This window comes from Notamacropus eugenii, chromosome 1 (genome assembly GCF_028372415.1).
Source record: "Notamacropus eugenii isolate mMacEug1 chromosome 1, mMacEug1.pri_v2, whole genome shotgun sequence".
In the NCBI taxonomy this organism is placed as follows: Eukaryota; Metazoa; Chordata; class Mammalia; order Diprotodontia; family Macropodidae; genus Notamacropus; species Notamacropus eugenii.
In genome coordinates, this window is record NC_092872.1 from 240,731,808 (window position 1) to 240,748,103 (window position 16,296).

The following is a 16,296-nucleotide window of genomic DNA, read 5'->3' on the forward strand; positions in this document are numbered from 1 at the left end:
AGTTAGGAAGTGGTGGCTGGAGAAAGGAATTCTGCTCTGGAGAATCTCCAAGAGGTCTAGTAGGACAATGGGCCAGACCATTCACAAACCCTTCCCTGAGGCCTCAATAGTGGGGAGAAAGCAGCTGAATGGACCCAGGAAATACAAAGACCAATTCATTTTCATTGCTTTCTCTCCCCTCCCCCAATTCTCCTCCTGGCTCATCTCTGCCTCCAAGCTTCCTCAGATTCTTTCAAACGAAAAATCTCACTTTCTCCTAGCTTTTGCTGGCTCTCCTTAATGCTAGAGCCTTCCCCCTGCCATTACCTCCAAAATAGCCTCTCTCTCTCTAGCTTGTCTGCACTTAGTTGTGTGCATGTTGTCTCCCCTGTTCGACTATAAGCTTTTTGAGGGCAGAGACTATGTTTTTGCCTTTCTTTGTATCTCCGTAGCGCCTGCTACATTGTTGTTGCTTAGTCGTTTCTGACTGTTTACAAACCCCTGTGGGGTGTTTTTGTTTCTGTTTTTTGGCAGAGTGGTTCCCCATTTCCTTCTCAAGATCACTTTATAGCTGAGGAAACTAACTTGCCCAGGGTAACACAGCTAGTAAATGTCTGAGGTCACATTTGAACTCAGGTCTTGCTTACACCAGGTCTGGCTCTCTATCCAGTACTCCCAGGTGCCTTGCATCTGATATATAGCATCTGCTTGATAAATGCTGGTTGACTTGCCTTATACCCTTTTGGTAATCAGTCAAAACCTATAAACCCCTTCTCAGAATAATGTTTTTCTATGCATAAAATAAAATATGTAAGATACTGAGGAGTTCAATTATGCTGAAATATAATTATCAAAGTTAAAAAAAAAAACTAACCCAAATTCATGGACCACAGGATAGTAACTTGCTAGGAATTAGGAGACCTGAATTCCCATCCCTCCCTGTTCCATCTTAGGAAGTAGCCTCCCCTCTCTGGATCTAGATCTCTCCATCTGCACCAGGTGGTGTGTATGGTCCCTTCCAACATGCACATTCTATTCCTGAGGCCTCCTTTGCCCTTTTCCTAAGTCCTCAGCATGGAGGAGAAAAAGATCATATCTTTTCATGGTTTTCTTTTATCTCCACCTTAGTTTGTTTTCCCTCCACTCTTAGGCCTGCTAGCTAAGGGTTGGTTGGCCTCCTTCTATAATCTGAGGTCAGATCCCAAAACAGGGGAGAGGGTGAGATGTGGCCCTGGGATTCACTTTTGGCCACAGTGGACAGAGCTGGAACTAATTGGGAGAGGTCTCTTTCTATGGACACTGTGGGTGGTAAGCACTGAAGTGTAAGAGTACACTCAGGAAAGCAGGATGGGCACACACATGCACGCATGCAATGGAGGGCAGACAAGGCAGGGCCAATGAGAGGCCGCTTTCAGTTCCTTAGGTTTGGGTATTTTGTACCAGATGTCTATGGCTATGAAAGCGTTGCCTTTCCTATTGGGCTTCTAATGGACAGGAGAAGAGGACAAAGGGCACAGGACACTCATTGTGTGTTAGAACAGGAAAGGACCAGAGTATCTGGTCAATCAATCCTCTTATTTTACGTAGGAAGGAAGAGACTCAGGGAAGCATGTCTTGTCCCCCAAGCCAGCATTCAGAAATAGATTCAGGATTTGAAACTAGTTCCTCTGATTCCGAATTCTTTCTTCTACACCACCACTAAGATCTCAAAGTCAAGGAGCATGGAAAAGACATGAAAATAAATCATGGAGTTTGGTAAGAAAGAAGGAAATGGGCATTTATGAAGCACCTACTATGTGCCAAGCACTGTGCAATATCTCATTTGATCCTTACAACGACCTGGGGAGGTAGGGGTATAATTAGCCCCATTTACAGCTGAGAAAACTGAGGCTGACAGAGATTAAGTGACATGCCCCTGCTCGTACAGCTGGTAATTTTCTGAGTTCAAATTTGAACTCATCTTGCTGACTCCAGACCCAGAGCTCTGTGCACTATGGCACACCCTAGCTGCCCCAATCCGATACATATCTCAGTAAATATCTATAGAATGACTGCTAATGGGCATTCTGAGAGGCAGTGGGGCGACGCTCAGTCCTCTTTGCGGCTTTTGTAACTAACTCACCGTGTGATCTTTGACAAATTACTTTCCCTCTTCATGCCTCAGTTTCTTGTGAGAATTATTATTCTTGTTATTTGCCACACTTGTGATTTCACTGGTGTGGGGAATTTCTTGTATTGACACTTCCTCCAGTGATGCACATCTGTACAGCTGAATTTATAGCCTTAGAGATTTGCCTGTGGGCACAGAAAAGCGACCTGCCTACAGGCACAAAACCAGCGTAGATGTCCAAGGCCTCTGTCCACCAATAATACCGGTGACTAACATTGATATAGCAATTGCTATCTGCCTGGCTCTTTACGATTGTTATCTCTTTTGATTCTCACAGCTACTCTGGGAGGGAGCTTCTATTTTGATCCCCACTTTACAGATGAAGAAACTGAGGTAAACAGAGGTTAAAGTGACTTGTCCAGGGTCATACAGCTAGTAAGTGTCTGAGGCTGGATTTGAACTCAAGTCTTCCTAATTCAAGTTCTTCTGCTCCACCTAGTCAGACTGTTTCTCTTTGTGAAGATACTGTAGAGGACAAGGTGAGTCCTTAAGCTCACCCTCATTTTCCTTTTCCAAAGCCCTTCCTTTGGGAAGGGCTATCAGCTGAGTGACACACCATCTCTTGGCTCTCAGCATTGGCTATCCTGTATGCCTGGAATGCTCTCCCTCCTCATCTCTGCCTCCCAGCTTCCCAGGCCTCTTTCAAGTGCCAGCTAAAATCTCATTTTCTGTAAGAAGCCTTTCCTGAGCCCTTTTAATCCCAGTGCTTTCTTTCTATGAATTATCTCTGATCTATCTTGTATAAGATTATTTGTGCAAGTTGCTTTCACGTAGTCTCCCCCATTAGACTGTGAGGGCTTTGAGAGCAAGGACTGTCTTGTGCTTTCCTTTGTATGCTTAACATAGGGCCTGACACAGCAAGAGGTGCTTAATAAATGCTTATTGACCGATGGTGTTGCAATGGCTAGAGTGCCGGACTTGAAATCAGGAAGATCTCCATTTTCTCATTGGGCCTCTCTAAGGTGCACCAGAAGATGACGTCGAGGTTGCAGACTCAGGTAATTGGAAGGATGGTGATATTCCTGGCAGAACTAGGGAAGTTTGGGGAGGGGGGAGGTAACAACCTTGGCAGGTAGATGCTCTCATTGTCTGAGGCTCACAGAGTAAATCATTTGCCCACACAACTAGTGACAATTATCAGAGGTGGAATTGAAGCCCAGATATTCCTGACTCTAAAGCCCAGTACTTTATCTGTTATCCTGTGCTCCTTGTCACAATCCCTTCAAGCTGTTCTGGGCTGACCCACGCAGCAAAACTGGCCAGTACAACTGATCCATCCAGTGTTTCCTTGTTCTCTGTTCAGCAAAAGTCAGGTAATCTGATAAATGAGTACAGGCTGATATGTTGATGGATGTTCTAGTGGGTTTATGTATTATCCCATTCCAGAAATCTTAGGGCTCTGATCTAGGAGTCTGGAGAATGAAACTGTAGTCCTGCTTTCACAACTGACTGTCTGGATAACCTCTAGACCTCAGTTGCCCCAACCTGAGGGAGAAGAGAGATTGGAAGCAAAGGACCCAGTTAGTTTATCGTAACAGTCCAGGTGAGAAGGGATGAGGGCCCGGCTATGAGAGTAAAGAGCAAGGGATAGACGTGAAAGTAGTTACAAGTTAACAAAATGTCCAACTGATTGGATATGAGATTGAGGGATGAAGTAGACGGAAGTCCAGAGGAGAACATCTGTCCGACTAGAAGGATAATGGTGTCCTTTATAGAAACACAGAAATTAGGAAGTACTTTGTAAAAGCTTATTGACTTGACTTAAGGATGGAAAGCAAGTTTGAAAGAAAGATAATGAGTTCCATTTTGGACATTTTCAGTTTTAAAATGTCTATAAAAGAGACATCCTAATGGAGATTTGCCATAAGGGCAGGGCTAGAGATCAGGAGAGAGTTGGAGTGGGGTGGTAGGAATCTATCATGGATCCCTTATCTTCTCCTGTTGGAGTGATTCCCCCTGCCCAGACCCCTCAGAAAAAGACGTCCCTGCTGAATCAGTGAACTGAGGAAAGGGTCTCAGAGGGCATTTAGTCCAATATCTACCCAAATCTCAAATCCCAGTTTTCATTGTCTATGACTCCTGGCTCAGCCTGCCTCTAAGATGTCTAGGGATGGAGTAGGGGTCACCTTCCTACCTCTTCCTTTCTCTTTCCAAGGGGTGAGTATAGATAACATTTCTTGGCCAGGAATGTGAAGAATGGACAAGCAGTAAATTAAAGAGAGATAACGTGCTAACCTGTCAGGAAATAGGACATAAATCTGACTGGAGCCAGTGGATTGTAAATATAACAAATTGGTCAGGGTACAGGGATGTCAAAGAAAAGAAACAGTGCCTACCTCCAAGGAACTTCATGTAATAATGATGACTTAGTGCCTGGTAGATTGTTAAATGCTTAATAAATGTGTGTTGCTTGATCAATGAATAACTCCCATTTCTGTAGACTTTGAAGGTTTGCAAAGCACTTTTCTCACAACATATTTGCAAGAAGGTGTGAAAAGGAGTGCTAGATTTGCTTGAGGGCCCCCCCATTATTCTCCAGAGACTCTCTTAATTGTTGGTTGTGGGGCTGTAGGACACATTCTGTTTTACATCCCCTTATCTTATTGTTTATGCTCAAGCCTTGAACTGTCAGTCTGATTTGTGTATCAAAGGGCCACATATCTTACATCTGGAATTTCTTATTTCCCCTCCTGGATCTCCCCTTCCTTGGGAAAAGGGACTATTTCCTGCCTTTCCCCCCAAATTCCCTGCCTCCCTTTGTTTGAAACATATAAATATCTCACTCTCTCCAACTGGGTCTTAAACATGTCAGAACAGATGCTGTTCCAGCTTGCAAGCTTGTTCTCTGGCAATAAAGGCATCTGTATAAATTTTGGTTGGACTCTGGTGCATTCCAGGTTCCCCTTGTTGGGCCTGGGACTTTGTCCATTTAACAGTTCACAGGGATTTTGCTGTTAACAGTGGGTAGCTTATTTCATTATCTTCATTTACAAATAAGGAAACCAGGCTCTGAGAGGGTCTTGGTGCTTGTCACCCAGTCATTAAATACTAGAATCCAGATATAGATACAGTCAGGTCAGAAGACTTGACAGTCTAGTTTTCTCTGTCATGCTCCCTTCTGACTCTCTAATCTAAATGGAGGGACAGAATGTACCCAGAGAAAATGCAATATCACTTCTCTCTGCACCCACCAGTCTGAGTGGAAGGTAGTCCCAGTCACAGAACCAAAAGAGTCAGGAAGCATATCAAAGACCTCCTAGTTCAGTTTGAGCCTGTGCAGGAATTCCTTTTGTATCATCCCTGACATGTCTCCACTTGGTAACCTCTGACAGGCAACTCACTACCTTATGAGATATCTCATCTCATTTTTGGAGAGCTCTTATGGTTAGAAAATTTTTCCTTACACTATGCCTTAATCTGCCTGAAGACCTTCAGACTAGTGCTCTGAGCTCTGCCTTCTTGGGCTAAATGCAACCAGTCTATTTCTCCTTCCATACGATCCTCCCCCTACCCCCCTTTCAAATACCTGATGACAATGAACAATTTTCCCTTCTTCAGGCTAAACATCCATTTTCCTTCAACTCTTCCTCATTGGACACGATCTTGAGATCCTCGGCTTTTAAAAAATTTTTTACTTAAATTAATTTTTTGATGATAAAAAATTATCAACTATAAAATTATCAATAAGCATGAACATTTCAATATACAAAAAGGCTGGAAAATGGGGACTGGCTATGAAACTGTGAATCTATTATATAAGTTTATTTCAATGATAATTTTATTATTTAATGATGGTTAATAATAACTTCTTTAATAATTAAAGAATGATAATAATTTTTAGTTACATGTACAAAATTTAACCTAGCAGCATAGACATTGCCCTGCCTAGGTGCTCTCTTCTTTCTTTCCTTCTGTTTTTGGCATCACTCTTAGTACTCTACACTCTTTCTTCCAAAATTTCTCCCTCCTCCAGTAAAAGACTTCCCTTCCTCCTTATCCCCTTGCAACAAAAGTATAGTTAAGTAAGACCTATTTGTGTGGTAATGGTTATGTTTACAAATGTATGTCACATTCTGCACCTAGAGTCTACCACCTGTCCAGAGGCTGGAGACATGCTCTATCATGAGTTCTCCAAAACTGTCCTCAATTATTATAATCCTAAGAATTTTTAAGCTTTTCAGAGTGTTTTCCTTTACAATGCTGTCATTGTATAAATTCTCCTGATTCTGTTCACTTTCATTGAAGGCATCCCAGGTTTCTCTAAAACTACCTCTTTGGTCATTGCTTATGGTACAATAATATTCCATTTTTATACCACAATTTTTATATTTTATACCATAATTTGTTCCATTTCCCAGTTGATGGACATCCATTTTATCTCTAATTCTTTGTTTCAACAACAACAACAAAATGTTTCTCTAAACATTTTGTAAGTGAGTCCTTTCCCTCTTTGATCTCTTTGGGATATATTCTCCATGGGTTTAGTGTTGGGTAAAAACATATACGTATAGTTTAATGACTTTTAGGTATTGTTTAAAATTGCTTTCCAGCATGGTGGGAACCAATTCACACATCCACCATCAGTGCATTAGCTCTTGCATAATCCTACCAACAGTTTTCATTTTCTGTTTTTGTCATCTTTGCCAATCCAATGGGTATAAGGTCAAGCCTCAAAGTGGTTTCAATTTGCACTTGAACTCTGTACGTGGAGGCTCTGTGAAATTCCCATTAGATGTGGCTCTCTGCTGGGTTCTGAGGGTCAGTGCCCTTGTAGAGTTCTGAAGTTGCCTTTCCTTGATGTGTCTAGTTCATCCCTGGTATATCTCTCAGTTCTCCATATAGATGCTGCTATCAGACAAGATAGCTCTGATGAACCCTACTACTGACACAAATACCTAGATCTTCCTATCTTTTGAAAAGAATAAGGTTGTCGTCTGGTCAGTGGTCATGTGTCTCTTTGGGAGTTTACTGTGATATATGATATGGTAATGCTCATCTAAACCTAATTTCTCCTAGACTGCTTTCAAAATTTTCCAGCAATTTTTTCCATTGAATTATTTTACTCTTTATTCCATAGTTTGTGCCCTTGGGTCTGTGGAACACTACGAAAAGCTTCTGAATCCTATCTCCCTCATCTGGTCCATTGGTCAACACTTCTATTTTTTAAACCAATGCGAAGTTGTTTTGATGTTTACTGTTTTCTTGTACAGTTTGAGAACTGTTACTACTATGACCTGTTCTGTCTCACCTTTTAAAAAAATTGTTTTCCTTGAGATTCTTGACTATTCATTCCTTTAGATAAATTCTGTCAAAATTTTGTGTAGTGCTATAAAGCAATCTTTTCATAGTTTGATTGGTATGGCACCAAATTTGTAACTTAATGTAAATAGTCTCATAAAGTCTGCAGACCCAGACAATGCTTCAGAAAGTGAAATTGAAATGAGGAGGACATTGTATGCTATATCCCCAACAACCAGTTCCAGTAAAGGCAGAAAACTGATTCCTGATGTTATAGCTTTTTTACTATGTGTTGCAGTCAAACAGACTCCTAGGGTATAGACATGCCCCATAGAACACTATTAGTAATCCTGGGCTCTCTACAAGTTGAGATTTAGAATGATAGGACTGTGATTTCGATGAGGATCAAGATCATCCCATACCATCAGCTAGCTTTGGTACAGAATCAGCCTGGAATAATGGATAGAATGCTGGATTTAGCATGAGGAAGACCTGGTTTCAATGCCAACCTCAAACATTTACTAATTATATGATGGGCAGATCACTAAACCTATATCACCCCAATTTCCTTATATATAAAATGAAAAGGTTAAGCCCAAGAACTTCCAATTCTATAATCCTATGATCTTTTAGAAAACAGTTTGTACCAAGCATCATCTGCTGGGCAAATTTACTTCTCTGCTAATCTTCTTTTGCTGAAATGATGGCAGTCTTTTAGTACATAACCATCCTTGTCAGGCTGATGAAAAAGTGTTGCACTCTTTCAATGACAAGCAGTTCCCTTAAACTGGAGTAATACCAAAACTCCTCAGAACTGCTCTTGGGCTCTGAAACATTTCTCCATCTCAAGCTATAGGTAGTGATAGACCATGCAGCGTTTCTTTAGGTAGCTCTTCAGAAAGTAGAGGGTTCAATTCTCTCCGATCAGCTCTTGACAAATTCACACATCAAGGAGATGCAAAGCTTATTTTTCCTCTGTTTCTCCATTTCAAATGAGTGAGGGCAGTAAAGGAAATGCAGACAAACTCCTGAGAAGTCTCACCTCTCTTAGGTTGTAAATAATTCTAAAAGGCAATCCTTCATTCTCTAATATATCAGGCCTCAGGAAAGCGATATCTCTTTCAATCCACAGGATCCCCAGAAAAACATTCTTAGAATCCATTTGTCGTTTTGATCAGCTTCTATCAGTTACTAAATTCTTTCTGTATCTCCTCTCATCTCTTCCTGTGCTCCCTGTCCTTTCATGCTTCTGGTCATTTCCTACCCATTTTTTCCTCTTGTGTTTCTAATGCCTGAAATCAAGGCCTCCACATAGATATTGACCCATCTCTCATTTAAGATAGGAAATTAAAAAATAACCTTTTCTCCCAGTTATGACCCTGATAGTATAATCTTCCCATAGTCTCTCCCAAATTACTTGATTTATAATTTATTAGCTATATCCTTCAAAACTCTGAAAAAATTTCATGTAAATATCTAACCAGGTCAGTGGTCTGTCTCCAAACAAGTCTTCTCAGTATATAATATGAGGGACAGTTTTTTTCTTAGGATAATCTTTGTCTCTCTTCAAGTATTTACCTGAGAAGTTGAGTATTTTCTCAAGCTGATTTTTTTTTTATCAATGTTCCTTTTACAAATGTTTTTTTTCTGCCTCTTTCAGGAACTAAAATATCCACATAACAAAAAGGGTAGTATCTCACACTTGGAAGCTCTGGATTTTAGCAATGACATTTGGGTTGGGTTTTTTTTTTCAGGAAGTAATAAGCAGATTATTTCTACTTTCACTATGTCTTTTGGCTCTCAAAAATCAAGCAATATTTTTTGTGATTTCTTGAAATGTTTTATTCAGGTTTTTTCTTGGTCACTGTTTCCATGGAGTTAGATGATTCTTAAAATTATATTTCTTTCAAATATTTTCCAGGTTGGTTATTTTGGGTAGTAGATACCTGAAATTTCCTTTTTTTTCCTTCTTCAATATTTTGGCTTTGTTCTAGTATTTTTTGTGAGCTCATGGAATCACAAATTCTGTTTGCATCATTTTCTTTTTCAGGGAGTACTCTACTTGGATAAGGTTTTTTACTTCAAATTCCAAACTATTCTTTTCTCCTTTCATTTTTTCCTCTCCCAAACTCTCTTCTTGTGGCCAATCCATTTCCCCTAGAACTATGTTTAGAACTATTTTGGGCTTCCTGTCTTCTTTTAAGTTTAGTTCTTGGACTTCTCTTTATCCATAACATCTCTTAGTTGGGTTCTATATTTTCTTCTGTTCAGTCATACTATAAGCCTCAGTTCTTGATTTTTAATTATGAGCTTCAATTGGCCCTCTCCTGCATTCATGGATGGGTCATCGGGGCTTGTTCAGTCCTATCCCCTCTGTCGTCTGGATGTCACTACCCTGCCACTGCCAGTCTAGATGAACTGGGGGATACTAGTCTTTGTGGTTCATGGTGGGTTCTGCCCTTGGCTGATCTCCACACGGTCCTTTTCCTTAATTAGAAGCTGTTTCCCTCTTCTTCTGTGGCTCTGGCAGGCCCCAGTGAATTGCTGGAGCATGTGTTGGCATCCTGCATGGTGCTGCCAGCACTGGCACCCTATCTCTTTCTGCAGGTCCAGTGTGTCATGGAGCATATAACTGAGTCCTGTCTCCATATTCAATAACCAATGAGGGTTGGTTCTGTTTCCTTCTTGTGTTCTTTTAGGCCAGGGTTGGGGGACTGCCTTCAGGTTCCCAGTTATTGGAGCTAGGGCAGCCTTATGATTCTCTTGCTCAGATCACTGGCTGGTTTTCAGTCCATTTGTAAGAGCTCTGGCTGACTTCTCTGGTGTGGCTCCTCTAGCAGCCTTCACTGACTTCTGGTCCCATTCAGGAAGTTTCTATTGGTTCCCTATTTTGACCTCTCTGAGGCTTCTGGCTTTACCTGCTGGTGCTGACTTCCTTGGCAAGACTCCCTTACCTGCTTCTAGAGACTCCTTTTTATGCAATTCTGGATTGGGTAGAAGAACTCATTTCTACTTCTTCCCAAATCTCTTTATCATTGGTCTTTCTGGGGCTCTTTTCAGATATGTACTAGAATTTTTTTGTGGGAGAACTGGGCTTTTCTATCACCTTTCATGTTACCATCTATGACTTTGACTACCTTGGTCTCCACTGCTTTAAGGATATACATGTTACATTCCACCCCTCCCCCAGCATTCTTTTGGGGGTTTGGGGTGTCTAGGCTCTCTGCTATTAGCTCTAGCCCCCACTAATGCTACATGCCCAAATGTAGAGGGTCTCCCCTTCAATTCCACTTAAACACTTAATTATCAGATGAACTTTTACAAATGAATATTTACTTCAAAAGGGATAGCAAGAACAAATATACAAACATTTCCCTTCCAACCCCAGAGGCCTAATTCAACCCCTGTACCACCTCAGTCTCTGAGGAGGGGAAAGAGGTTAGATTCACAGTTTAGCTCAGTTCCTATATAGCACAATCTCTCTAAGTTCCAAGTCCAAATCTCCTTTGGGCTCTAGTCTTAGGTACTCTGGTTTCTCAGGGCTTCCCTGGGGGAACAGACTAACTCTTAACCTTGCTACCTTGAGGTTAACTTATTACCATATCCAAAACATCTTAAAATTGTCAGTAAAACTTTAATGTTAACACATCTGCAACATTTCAGAATTATCGGTAACATTTAGTGTTCTGCTTGTCTTACTGTGGATGTCTGGAACTTGTCTAAGATTTATATATCACAGCACCAGAAGGCCCTTAGATGGCTTCCCCTGATTCAGCACACATCATCAGGATGTGATTTTTGATTAATGTATTATACAGCTTGCAAATTATATTCCTTAGATCTTTGAGACTGTCTATATATGACTACTGGGTTCCTCTTTGCAATCTTTCTTCCTATGTTGACTAGAAGCGATGGTGGTAGTAATCAGGGGGACTAGAAGAAGATACAGTTTTAACACGATCGTCATCGTCATCATCATTGTCATCATCATCAGTTTCCATGGGTTCTATGATCACTTTCATGCTGATGACTCCCAAATGTACAGTTCCAAGCTCCGTCTGTCTTTCAGTTGGACCTCTCCATAGCATGTATAAACTTTAATTCATTATTTTTCTTCCTAAACCTATTCCTCTTCCTAACGTCCCTATTTCTATGCAAGGTACTACCAGGTACCAAAGTACATACACACCCTCCCTGGGTAATCCTCCATTCTCTCTCTTTTATAGTACTTTCCTAATTGATTTGTCTCCTTACTTCCAATTTTCCTTCTCTCTAATCTATCTTTCACACAGCTAGTAAACTAATATACCTAAGCACTAGTCTGAGTGTGTCATTTCCCTTCTTACAAACCTTCAGGGGCTCCCTATCGCTGTTGAGATAACAAACAAATACCTTTGTTTAGGATTTAAAAGTCCTTTACTATCTTACTTTGATCTATTTTTCAATCTTTATTTCACTTTTTTCCCACTTGCACACAATATGTTCCAGCCAAAGTAGCCTACTACTCTCTATTGTACCTTTGCATATGATACCCACCTATATGCTAGGAAAGCTCTCCCTCTATATTGCTGAGGGCCAGGATGGGGTGTGGTTGGCAAGTTCAGGATAGACCTTTGGGGAAACTGTTCTTTGAGACTGTGCTCGTTATCATCCGGAATGGCTCTCCATGCCCCCTTCTTCCCCCCCATGTAGTTGTCTCCATGAGATAAACTAGAGAACTACAGAATAGAAGGGATATGTAAAATAATTGCCCTCTAGGCTAACAGTCTTTAAGACAATAAGACTGGCCAAATCACTAGGACAGGAGATGAGTAGAATGTCACATAAACTTGCAGTTTCTGTCTATAAATACCCTGACACTCGGATCAATAAATGCAGTTCCCCTATCTTCTCTCGCCTGCCCGTGTGTCTTTCTTTTTCACCACTGTCAACGAGCCATGTGGGGATGCAGGCTGTCTACCATGCTATATCTCTGTGTCCTGGAGTCTTTACCTCCATTCAAACAAAGCCCAAGTCAAAGGCTACCTCCTACACAATGTCCTTCTTGATTCCCATGGAAACCCCCACCCCTTACCTCTAAATATTAGTGATCCTGGCCATCAAGTCATATTTGTTTACTATTAACATATTTTATATTTACTTAATTATGTTCATGTTTCCTTCTATAAAATGTGAATTCCTGATGGCATGGATGATTTGATTTTGTCTTTGTATCCCCAGTGTCTAACACAGTGCCCATTGCATAGTTGGTACTTAACATATACTATTATTATATATATTAATATATTACACATATTAATATATATCATTCTATATAATATATTAACTGTTACATATATATTATTAAATCACATTGCTTTTAGTTCTCTAGACTCTGACAGGTTGGGCAGCTGAATCCAGGAGCATACAGCTGGAAGGCCTGTATTGCCCCATTTCTTGGAGTTGTAAGTAGTTTCTATTTGTATTTCAGAATCTGAAGGAGTGGCTTGGATTGATGGCTAGCAGTCTGTATGTCACTCTAGGAAAAGACACAGTAGCAGGACACCCAATATCCCCATTTGGGGCTTTTTCAAAGTGCTGTTTACATCAGATCCTGATCCTCATGATAATTTTAGATTATAACACTGACAATTCCCATTTAAGAGGCAGAGAAACTGAGATCCACAAAGGAAAGAAAATTACTTGTCAGAGCCACATAGCTGAGTTTATTTCACCAGTCCAAGCACAGAGAACTCTAAATTCTTGTAGACAAGAGAAGAATAACCCTCCACTACCCCCATTGTGTGGTCAGTGTAGAAGGGAGAGGGTGGGTTGGAAAACAAAGGGTACCACAAATGGAAAGATAAGGTCAGAAAATGCCTCTCCCCGAAATCTACCCTAATAAGAGGCAACTTAAAAAGTAGGGAATTAGCCTAGTAAACTGCATTAGACAGAATCACAGATTTAGAGCTGGAAAGAACCTTAGACGCAATCAACCTCTTTCTGTATTTACAGATGAGGAAACTGAGGTCCAGAGAAAGGAAGTCATTGTGCAAGATCATTGAGAAAGGTCTTCAGCATCTAAATCCAGGACTTTCCATTTTAACACAATGTATCATTGGACACCTCCCAACACTGTCCCCATCAAGAAATGGTTTGTAGCCACCTTCCTGAGAGGCTACAATGTTTCCCAATTCTCAGAATGGGAGAACAATGTACCTATTATAAGATAAGTTTGATCTCACTAATATAACATGTGCAAGGTCATGTTGTCACAATAGACAGGGGGAGGGGTTGGGGAAGAAGATTGGCCTTGAGTCTAGAGAAACGAAAGTTGGAGGGACAGGCTCCCTCTGGCTGTCCTGGGCCAAAGGGACTATGTTCTTTTTGTTTGTTCGTTGTTTAATATTTTATTTTATCCAATTACATGAAAAAACAATTCTTGACATTCTTTTAAAAAAAATTTTAAGGTCCAAATTCTCTCCCTCCCTTCCCCCCCTCACTCAGAAAGCAAGTAATTTGATATAGATTATACATGTGCAGTCATGCAAAACATCTTTACATATTAGTCATGTTGTAAAAGAAAACATAGACCAAAAAAGGGAGGGGGCAAAGAAGAAAAAGAAAGTAAAAAAAAAATGTGTTTCGATCTACACTCATACTCCACTAGTTCTTTCTCGGGAGGTGAATAACATTTTTTTTTTTTTTTTACCATGAGTCCTTTGGAAATGTCTTGAATCATTGTATTGCTGAGAAGCTAAGTCATTCATAGTCAATCATCATACATTATTGTTACTGTGTACAACGTTCTAGTTCTGCTCACTTCACTTTGCATCAGTTCATGTAAGTCTCACAGGTTTTTCTGAAAGCATCCTGCTTGTCATTCCTTATAGCACAATAGTATTCCATCACAATCATATACCATGACTTGTTCAACCATTCCACAATTAATGGGCATCCCCTCAATTTCCAATTCTTTGCCACCACAAAAAGAGCTGCTATAAATATTTGTGTACATATAGGCCCTTTCCCTCTGTCCCCCCACTTTGTGATACAGACCTAGTAGTGGCATTGCTGGGTCAAAGGCTATGCACAGTTTGATTACCCTTTGGGCATAGTTGCAAAGTGCTCTCCAGAAGGGTTGGATCAGTTCTCAACTCCACCATCAGGGCATTAGTGTTCCAATTTTCCCATATCCCCTCCAACATTTGCCATTTTCCTTTTCTGTCATATTAGCCAAACTGATACATGTCAAGTGGTATCTCAGAGTTATATTCATTTGCATTTCACTAATCAATAGTGATTTAGAGTATTTTTTCATATGACTATAGATAGCTTTGATTTCTTCATCTGAAAACTTCTTGTTCATATCCTTTGACTATTTACTAGTCATGGAATGACTTGTATTCTTATAAAATTGACTCAGTTCTGTATGTATTTGAGAAATGAGGCCTTTATCAAAGAAACTTACTGTAATGTTTTTTTCACAGTTTTGATTACTGTGTATTTCCCTCCATCCTATTTTCTTCATTTATCCTACTCTCTCTCCTTTTACCTTGTCCTTTCTCAGAAGTGATTTGCTTCTGACCACCACTTCCCCAATCTGCCTTCCTTTCTATTACCTCCCCTTCCCACATACACATGCTTCTTTCCCCCTTTTCCCCTCCTACTTCCCTATAGGGAGATAGATTTCTATACTCATCTCTGTGTGTATATACTCCCTCTTTGAACCAATTCTGATGAGAGTAAGTTTCAAGTATTGTCTGCCACCATTCCATCCTCCCCTCCACTGTAAAAGCTTTTCCTTGCCTCTTTTATGTGAGTTAATTTACCTCATTCTACTTTTCTTTTTCCCTTTCTTCCAGTACATTGCTCTTTCACCTCTCAATTTTATTTTTTACATATCATCCCTTCACATTCAACTCACATCTGTGCCTTCTGTCTATGTATACTCCTTCTAACTGCCCTAATAATGAGAAAGTTCTTAGGAGTTATAAGTATCATCTTCCCCTAGGAATGTAAACCATTTAACCTTTTTGAATCCCTTATGATTTCTCTTTCCTGTTTACATTTTTATGCTTCTCTTGAGTCTTATATTTGAAAATCAAATTTTTATTCAGCTTTGATCTTTTCATCAGAAATGCTTGAAAGTCTTTTATTTTGTTAAATATCCATTTTTCTGCCTGTTTTACCTGCTAAATTTTGCTGAGAGGTGATTGTTGGTTGTAATCCTCATGTCTTTGTCTTTCAGAATAGCATCTTCCAAACCCTCCAATTCTTTAATGTAGAAACTGCTCAATTTTGTGTTATCCTGACTGTGACTCTATGCTATTTGAATTGTTTCTTCCTGGTCACCTGAAATATTTTCTCCTTGACCTGGAAACTCTGAGATTTGGCTATAAAATTTCTGGGAGTTTTCATTTGGCCATCTCTTTCAGGAGGTGATTGGTAGGTTCTTTCCATTTCTATTTTACCCTCTAGTTTTAGGATATTGGGACAGATTTCCTTGATTATTTCTTGAAAGATGATGTCTAGGCTCTTGTTTTAATCGTAGCTTTTGGGTAGACCAATAATTCTTAAGTTATCTCTCCTTGATCTATTTTCCAGGTCAGTTATTTTTCCTATTTTCTTCTATTTTTTCATTCTTTTGATTTTGTTTTGTTGTTTCTTGATATATCCTGGAGTCATTAGCTTCCACCTGACCATTTTTTAAGGAATTATTTTCTTCAGTGAGTTTTTGTATCTCTTTTTCCATTTCACCCATTCTACTTTTTAAGGCATTCTCATCAGTGAATTTTTGTACATCTTTTTCATTTGGTCGATTCTATTTTTAAGGAGTCCTACTCCTCAGGGGATTTTTGTGCCTCTTTTACCATTTGACCTATTTTGTTTTTAAGGTGTCATTTTCTTCAGTATTTTTGTGCCTCCTT